Consider the following 9,450-nt stretch of genomic DNA (forward strand, 5'->3'; position numbering starts at 1 on the left):
GGTGGATTCTCTCAATTTCTATTTTGCCCTCTGCTTCTAGGATATCTGGACAATTTTCCTGTAAGATTTCTTCTAAAATGAAGTCAAGGCTCTTTTCCTGATCATGACTTTCAGGTATCCCAATAATTTTTAAATTATCTTTCCTGAATCTGTTTTTCCAGATCAGTTGGTTTTTCAATGAGATGCTTCACATTTTCTTCTAATTTTTTATTCTTTTGGTGTTGTCTTGACTTCTCATAAAGTCATCAGCTTCCTTTAGCTCCATTCTACATATGAAGGATTTGTTTTCCTCAGAGAGCTTTCTTATCTCCTTTTCCATCTGGCCAGCATTCTTCTCCTCAATAACTTTTTGAACTGTTTTATACATTTGACCTATGCTGGTTTTTAACTTGTTATTTTCTTCAGCATTTTTTTGGATCTCCTTGACTAAGCTGCTGACTTCTTTTTCATGTTTTTCCTGCAGCTCTCTCATTTCTTTTCCCAATTTTTCCTTCTATCTCCCCTACTTGATTTTCAAAATCTTTTTTAAGCTCTATCATAACCTGAGCCCAACTTCCATTTTTCACTGAGTCTTTAGATGCAGGAGCTTGTATTTCATCATCTTCAGATTGAATAATTTTGATCCTTCTTGGGATCATAGACAAAGAATTTCTCAATGCTGTTCCTCTTTTTTCTGTTTCCTCATTTCTCCAGCCTGTGTCTGGTTTGGGGGTGCTTCCTGAGCTTTTGAATATTATTGGGACACTTGTTTTGGGGGGTTTGGGGACACCCCACTGAGACCTTTATTCCTCCAAGATCTTATGCTCTCTTCCCTGTGCTTTGATATGTAGATGATCACAGGCACTCCCCTCTGCCCTGGAGCTGTGAGGAGGGTCCCTGCTATCTTGGTATGGAAGGCCAAACTGCAACCTGGATATGAGTGTGGGCAAACAGCGGAGTCCTACCCCAGGGACAGCAGTCTCCCCTGACCTCCTTACCATCTGTGGGCTGTGCTCTGGAGGTGCAGGCTGGTTTCCCCAAATTCCTGCTGCAGGTTCTTGCCGCAGGGCTGCTCTGAGGCTGGTACTCCTCACTGCACACTCATTCTGGTGCAGCAGAGTTCTCTCACCTCCCCTTTGAGCTGTTCTCGGTGTTCCCTGGACTGGGCTGGGCTGGGCTGGGCTGCGCTGAGCTGTGGCTGGGTTTTTATTCACCCCCACCCCCATCCTGGTAAAATACACCTTTTCCATGGAACTTCTAACTTGGGCTGGGAAAATGTATCACTCAGTCTTTCTGTGGGTTCCGCCCCTCTAAATTTTGGCTAGAGTCATCATTTGATGGCTTTTGGAGTTTTGGGGGGGAAAGAGTTTCTGGGAAATGCTGCCTTCACTCTGCCATCTTGGCTCCTCCCCCCAAAAATATTTTTCTTTACCACTTATCACCTCATTTCCAGGAAAACTGGAGAACAGTAAAGGAGAACCAAGAACATGAAATGACACAAAGATTGAGGTGGCTTGGACGAGATCATCCATCCCACTTAGTCATCTCCCTCTTCCTTACCTCTAGAGTTTTGTTCAAAGGGACAACAGCTGCTTGAGATGTTTAGTTTTGATGCTATGGAGGGACTGAGGGTGGAGGGGGAAGCTTTCTTTCTTTCTTAGTAGGGGCTAATAGCAAGAACATTGGATTCTCTGAAGTCACTAGATAAAAGTTCTAACTTGACCTCTGCCATCTTTTTTTTTTAGGATTTTGCAAGGCAAATGGGGTTAAGTGACTTACCCAAGGCCACACAGCTAGGTAATTATTAAGTATCTGAGGCTGGATTTGAACTCAGGTATTCCTGACTCCAGGGCCCGTGCTCTATCCGCTGCACCACCTAGCTGCTCCAACCTCTGCCATCTTGAATAAGTCACTTACTTTCTTCTTCAGTAAAATGGGAATAGAACCTGCCCTATCATCCCAGTTTTCTTGAAGATCAAGAAAGATAATGTGTTTCCTGAAATCTCATTGTAATTCCTAAGGCTGTGATACAAATGTAAAGCTGGGATGGAAGATTACCTGAAAATTACAAAATAACAATAATTTAATGGAAGGTTACTATGAGGACTAAGCTTGTCTTACCCTGAAATTTAAAAAAAATAGGTGAGAATGCTTCTCTCTCTCTCTCTCTCTCTCTCTCTCTCTCTCTCTCTCTCTCTCTCCCTCTTCATATATATATATATATATATATATATATATATATATATATATATATATAATATTGACTTGGTCGATATGCTCATCTTCTTGGATGTGGGAAAATGTATGTGCTTTATCTTCTCTTTTTATATTTTATGTTATAAATGATACCTCTATGGAAGGTAAAAGAATATATCAGGAAATGTAGGCAGCATAAAAAATGATAGACATCAATAAAATGTTTTAAAAGAAAAATAATTACTCAGATGAAGTACACTGTTCTTCAAAAGAAAATGAAGGAACTTTGAAAGACCTCAGAATTTTGATTAATGCAATAATAAACCATGACTCTAGAGGATCTGAAATGAAAAACACCCATCTCCTCCCTGAGAGGTGATAGACTTAAAATCCAGAAAGAAGTATGTATTTTGGACAATATGGGAATTGGCTTTGCTATACTTGCATGTTTATTTTTGTCAGATGGAGAGGCAAATAAAAATTTCAAAAGAAAAAAAAAGAGGGAAGAGATTATTAGAAGCAGGGGAACCAATCAGGGAAGCTGTTGCAATAGTTCAAATAACAACCTGAACTAGGATTTTAGCTAAGTGAGAGAAGAGAACAGGATAGATGGGAGAGGCATAATCTTAATCATTTTTTAGTCTTTTCAGATGAAGTTAATATATTGAACTTATTTTTAAAAAGGAAGTTGAAGGAGATGACCACTCCTAGTACTTTGGTGGACAAAATTGATTCTTCTCTGGGTGAAACTACATGGCATAACCAAAAGGCTAACTTCCTCCGGATGGGATCACTCTTGAGTACTACTCTGATCTAGGTTATATAAAGGCATAACTCCACCAGTAAGAAACACTGCTAGGGGAAACAATGTTAATTGCAAGGAACACCAGACCTGGGCCACCTATACATCATCAACTATTCCATCTTCTTTACTAAATTATTCATGTTATATTTCCCAACTGTGGGTGTTTCATCAAGGCTCAGTTCTGCAATGTCTTCCTTTCAGAGTTTGTTTAGTTACCTCATCAGCTCCCATGTATTCAGTTAGGATATCTATACAAGAAGACTACCATATCCATGACCAGAAAAAACTCTGAAATCCTAGGAATCGCATATTCTCATCTTTACCTTGGCCATTTTCTACCCCATTATCACATTTCCCTTGCCACTTCTTGCTGAGAAATGTAATCAAATCAACATATCTGTGCCTCTAGATCAATTGACTGGTCTATAGTTTCATTCAACATCCCTAAGATTTCCCAGAATAATATGCCCTTCTTTGGCCACCTGGCTCTCTACTTATATTGTTTTCCCCTTATTAAAATGTAAATTCCCTAACAGCAAGGTCTGTCTGGGGTTTGGGTTTTTTTTATTATTTTTCATAAAGCCAGTACCTAAGCCCAGTGCTTAGCAAATTTTAAGTGCTTAATTAAGGCTTTTTTTTTCATTCATTCAATCAGTCAAACAACTAAAATCATACTCTTCTTCCAAACTTTCCTATTTCTGCTGAGGAAACCACCTTCCTTTTGATTATCTAGGCTCAAAACCTTAGTATCACCTTTGACTCTCATTTATCCCACATTCTCCAACAGCTACTAAATCTTGCTGCTTTGAACCTCTGCAATATTACTCACACCAATCCCCTCTCTTTATTACTACCACCACTCTGGTTCAGGTGCTTATTACTTCTCTCTTTAACTATTGCAAACAGCCTTCTAATTTGTTTCCTGCCTTCATTCTCTACCCCATCCAGTCCACCCTCTACACAGTTGCCATTGCAATACTATTAAAGCACAGATCTGCCCACACCACTCCACTGCTAAAGAAATTCCACTGGCTCCCTGTTATCTCTAGGATCAAATATCCTCCATCTGGCATTCAAAACTCTTCACAACCTGGCTTTTACCTACCTTTCATAGCTCCATGAACTGTTACTCCCATCTGATATTTCCTCTCTCATCTATTTTTGTTCAGACTGACCTGGAAAGCACCCCTTCTACTCCACTTCTTTAAATTCCTAGGTTCCTTCAAAGCTTAGCTCACATATCATCCCTCTTCATGACCTTCCCCTTCTCTCAGCTGCTAGTGCCTCCTCCCAAAAATTAACCTGGTAGTTAATTTGTAGATGTTTCCTATACACTTACATACATGTGGTATCCCCAGACAGAAAGCAAACTCCTTGAGGGTAGGGCCAGTTTCATTTTTCTCTTTGTATCCTGAGCAGCTAAACACAGGGCCTGGTTTATCCTTAGTACTTAAGAAATACTTGTTGACCACTCATTCATTGAATAGTTTAGAAACAAATTAAGATTTGAGACTATCCAGTCCAAATCCTTTATGCTACATAGCCCAGTAAATAAAGCACTGAGTCTGGAGTCAGAAGACTCTCCTTATTGGCGTCATATCTGGCTTCAGATAGCATGACCATAGGTAAGTCACTTGATCTTGTTTACCTCAATTTCCCCATCTGTAAAATGAGTTGGAGAAGGAAATGGCAAAACACTCAAGTATCTTTGCCAAGAAAATCCTAAATGGTGTTACAGACTCTCCTCAAAGAGAATCTGAAATAACTGAACAATAAAAGTGGGGCAGAGAAATTCAATGGCCAATGACAGGACCCCAATTTAAACCTAGTTTCCCTGATTCCAAATTTCATGCTCTTCACTACATCACATACAAGACAAGAATAATAATAACCCTGTACGATTTCACTGCATACCTTTGTACTTCCATATTCCTTTCTTTACAACCTTGTTCTTTTTAATTTCTGCCCGATATTATCACTTGTAAAATATGGTCTCCCCTAGCTTGTCTCCAGGGATTACAGTGGATTTATCTGAATGGAGAGAAGAGATTCTCAGATTGAGAAAATAGAAGAAAATTCCAAATCCCAGAAAAATCAAGAAGGGAAGAAGTTGCAGAACTGAACCTTGATGATACACCCATTGTTGGGAAAAATGACAGGAATAATTTATCAAAGGAGATAGAATGAGTACTTATATATAGATGACCTAGGTCAAGTGTTGTTCCTTGAAGGGTAGCTGCCCCTGAGTCATCACTTTGGCCCATGGATTACCCCCAAATTGGAGAAGTACCTTTGAAACATTGGGAACTAAATTCTTTACAGATGCCTACTTGACCTTATATAGAAGCTACAGAATTAGCCAGATCTGGCAAACCCTGAAAGGCAATAAGTAGGCAATAGCTATTGTGCACCTGCAGGTATATGTATGGCTAAGTAAAAGATAAAGAGGAGCATAGGCTCACAGAATAAGCCCCCCATTTCCAGTTTTCATGGAAGGCCTGTCCTTTTGATTCAGACTCACTATATGACTCAAATAAATCTATACTCTGGTCAAGCTTCACAAAGAGGTGAGGTAGCCCATATGATTTCTCAGAGCCACTTTGGTCCACAGATACATGCACACAAACAGAAATGATTTTCAAGTACTTGGAATGGATGAGACAAGATATTCACATTTATACAGACCATGGATCCCAATCAATCAGCAAGCATTTATTAAGCATCTGTTATATTCCAGACACCTGGGGATACAAGGAAAGACAAAACAATAGTCTTATCCTGAAGGAATGGGATGTGATTTAATTTAGATTCACAAAAAACCAAAATTGCATCTCTTCTAGAATCATGAAGATTTTTACTTTCTATATATTTGAAAAGGGCATTGGATTTGAAGGTCAGAAGACCTGGGTACAAATCCATAACTCTATACCTTGTTAACATATGTCCTTGAACAAGTCAATTCACCTTGATAGAGCTCAGTATCTTCATAAGCAAAAAGAATGGGTAGGAAAGGGCTCTAAAGCCACATCTAGCTCCAATCCATATACATCAGACTTGAAATGTATACTGGGTATCATAATCCTTGCCTTTTCTCTAAGTGAAGGGGAGGGGGATAATTCAGAACTAAAAATTTTTTTAAAATTCGATAAAATAAAAAATAAATACATGGCATTTAAGATTCTATGCAAAGGAAATCACATTCTCAAATTATATGGAGAAAGATAATGAATTGAAAAGACATTAAGGATTGCTATTTCTCTCTCTCCTGTTCTCTTCTCTGCTTTCTTCCATCTCTTTCTTTAAGTCCTTAACCTCTGCCTCTTTCTTCACCTTTCCCTCCATTTCTGTTATCACACTAACTCCTCTGCCTAAATCCCCCTTTTGTTCCCTAATCCTTTCCCTCATCTTTGGCTCAGAGCTCTTGAAGGAAGGAGGAAAGCAGCTGCATTGAAGTTCAAACTCAGAACCAGGTGGTTCTGACTCTCTCCATTACACCACACTGCCTCTTATTCATGGCAACTCAGATTTCTTGAGGGCTTTACTCTTTACAAAGTGTTTTTAATAGTATTTGAACCTGGAAGGGACCTGAGATATCATCTATTCCAATTTTCTTATTTTATACATGTTGAAATTGAGGCCAAATAACTTGCTCAAGGCTACACAGGCAGTAAGTAGGAAAGGTGTGATTCAAACTTGGGTTATAGGAAAACAGAATTTGAACTGAAAAGGGCTTTGCTTGATTAAGTCCAACTCCTTTCTGGACAGATAAGTAAACTGAAATCCAAAATGTTGAAGTGACTTGCCTATAGTCACAGGAAGTCATTGTGGTAGAATCAGGATTTGAACTCAGATCCTTCCAATTTCAGTATTCTTAGGGGCATCTGAATAGCACAGTGGAGCATTGATCTTGGAGTCAGGAGGATAGGAGTTCGAATTCAGTCTCAGATACTTGGCACTTACTAAATGTGTGACCTTGGGCAAGTCACCTAACCCTGATTGCCTTGCATCCAGAACCATCTCCAGTCTTCCTGATTCATATCTGGCCACTGGACTCAGACAGCTCTGGAGGAGAAAACGAAACTGGTGACTTAGCACAGTATCCACTCACACAAATCCAATTCATGTGCTTGTCTTGGCATCACCTCCTTGATGTCTTGTTCTTTGAGAATGAAGGACAAATATCATCATCATCATCATTCTTTCTACTATTCTTGGTTTTCTTATTCCAAGTTCCATACTCAATTTTTTTTATATCATGCTGCCTTGGCATGCCTTCATTCCATTGTTGTGCAGCTCTAATTGTCAGGAAATTCTTTCTTATGTTATGCCCAAAATCTGTCCTCCTTTTGCTTCCAGACACTAGTCCTAGTTTTGCCATCTGGAATTTAGTTACTCTTCCAGATGATGGTCTATTCTGTCCATAGCTCTTCAAATATTTAGAGTAATTTATTATCCTCTCCTTAGTGTTCTAGTTTGGATTTTAAAAAATTAGTTATAACATGTGTTACCAGACCTCAGCACAATATTCAAAATGTTCTCAGACCAGCATCCAGTATAATGGAACTGCTATTCCTATGACCTGGACAATAGACTTCAATTAATGGAATTCCCTTATTCATATCCCCAGTCTGAATAGATTTCCTACCTAGACATCTACTACTATGATCTTGTGATTCTCATCATTCCTACTCAGAAACATTCAATGGCTCCCTACTGATCCTGGGTCTTTGAAACCCTATAAAATCTAGATTTGGAATAATCAATTCACTCTGCTACTAACTACCCCAGCATCTTTGGGCAAATCATTTAGACTCTGGCTCTTTTGTAAAATGAAGAGATCAAACCAGATGATTTTCATGATCTTTTCTAGTTCTTAATTGAAGTTCCTATGTCTGATCCTGTATGTATTCTATGCCTCAAACAAAATGAACCACAATCTCCCATTTCCATGTTGCCATCTTATTTCTCCTTGTCTTTATTCATATCACACCTTAAGGTTGGCTTGGCCAACCCTTCTTCTGCCTCCATCTACCTAAGTTCTTTCCTTAGAGACCCAAATCAGGTGCCTTTCCTTGATGACTGGCATTCCCCCATATTCCTTCCATTTCTCAAACATTTTCCATGGACCTCCCCTTGCTTGCAACTATCATCATCCTTGTTGTACTTGTCCTTCCCTCTTACCAGACTGCAAGTTACTCCAGAGAAGGGTTTATGCAATTAGCAGTCTTCTCTACCCCACTCCACCCCCAACAAACAAATACAATGGAGTGCTTTACATGTAGGAATCATTTCATTAAAGTATGATGAATAAATGAACAAATCCCATCTCATCAATTTGGAGTCAGAAGACCTAGTTTCAAAATCCAGTTTTGCCTCTTACTGCCTATGAAGTCTTCTAACTTGATTCCTCATCAGTCAATAAAGGAGAAGGACCAAAAAGACCTCTTAGGTCCCTTCCAGTCCTAAATCTATAATCTATGATCTTCTCATCAAGGCACATTCGATGCCTCTGCAAACCAGCAGAGTACCAACCAACACAAAAGAGGAACTACTCACTTCTGTTCCTTGGTGTCTTTAATGAAGAAAACAGTGGAGCACATGCTGAGAATTAATCTGATATCAGACCCAACTCAGATGCCCCTTTCCTTAGGGAGGAGTAAGTGGTCTTCCCCTCTAAATTTTTAGTCAAGAGATAGACTCCTGAGAAGAAGATCCCAAGCTTATAGTTCAGCTATTTGAATGGTCAGAAAAGTGGCTTTCTTGCCAACTTTCTTGCCTTCTTTAGTAAGTAGACTGGTTAAGGTCCAGCACCACAGTCTGAAGGCAGAAAGTTATGAGAGAAAGTTAAAATGAATTCCAGGACCTCTGGTGCATCTGGAGCCCTGCATGCTCTCTGGAAGAAATGGAACAAATACCCCATCTAAAACTGGAGTCCTGCTTCCTAGATGAACAGGGCAGGGATTGGGTTAGCAAGGACACCCTTTCTATTCATCCAGCACAGGACTGCCTTTTTTTTTTGAAATATCATTCCTCACTGTTTGGAATGAAACCCATTATTCCCAATTAACCTGCCGTGAACCCACAGCACTGGCTGAATTGCACATAATTATTCATCCATAGTAATAGCTAAAGTAAATTCTGGCAATCTCAGCTAACATTGACATCTCCTTTGGGAAAACTTTCAAAGATGCCATGTCCTTGGTTCTTTCTCTAAAGCTGCCCCTCTTCCCCTCCTTTTTCTGGTTAAAAGGAGAAAGGAGTCTAGAGAAATACCAGTACAGCCTATTTTGGGGGACAAAGAGCTCAGTTTTGCTACTAGTGCTCGGTGTCATCATACTCTGGATAAACAAGTTTGTCTCAGAGCAGAACACAGCAAGAAGTGGTAAAGGGAATAGGACCATGGGGGGAATGGCACAAAAGTTTGTTGTTTTTTTCCCCTCAAATGAGTGGGTCCTTTTTGAGATTCTCTT

At 39.5% G+C, this 9,450-nt stretch overlaps 1 protein-coding gene across 1 annotated transcript in view; it reads right to left on the bottom strand.

Annotated features, from left to right (window-relative positions):
- LOC141522750 (uncharacterized) overlaps positions 1-8,638 on the bottom strand; it is a 296,368-nt gene extending 287,730 nt beyond the window's left edge. Inside the window, exon 1 of the mRNA XM_074236220.1 lies at positions 8,537-8,638. The gene's annotated coding sequence lies outside the window, so the exon portion shown is untranslated. The remainder of the gene's footprint in view (positions 1-8,536) is intronic.
- Between the last annotated feature and the right edge of the window lie 812 nt (positions 8,639-9,450).

Source organism: Macrotis lagotis, chromosome 4 (assembly GCF_037893015.1).
Source record: "Macrotis lagotis isolate mMagLag1 chromosome 4, bilby.v1.9.chrom.fasta, whole genome shotgun sequence".
NCBI classification, from domain to species: domain Eukaryota; kingdom Metazoa; phylum Chordata; class Mammalia; order Peramelemorphia; family Peramelidae; genus Macrotis; species Macrotis lagotis.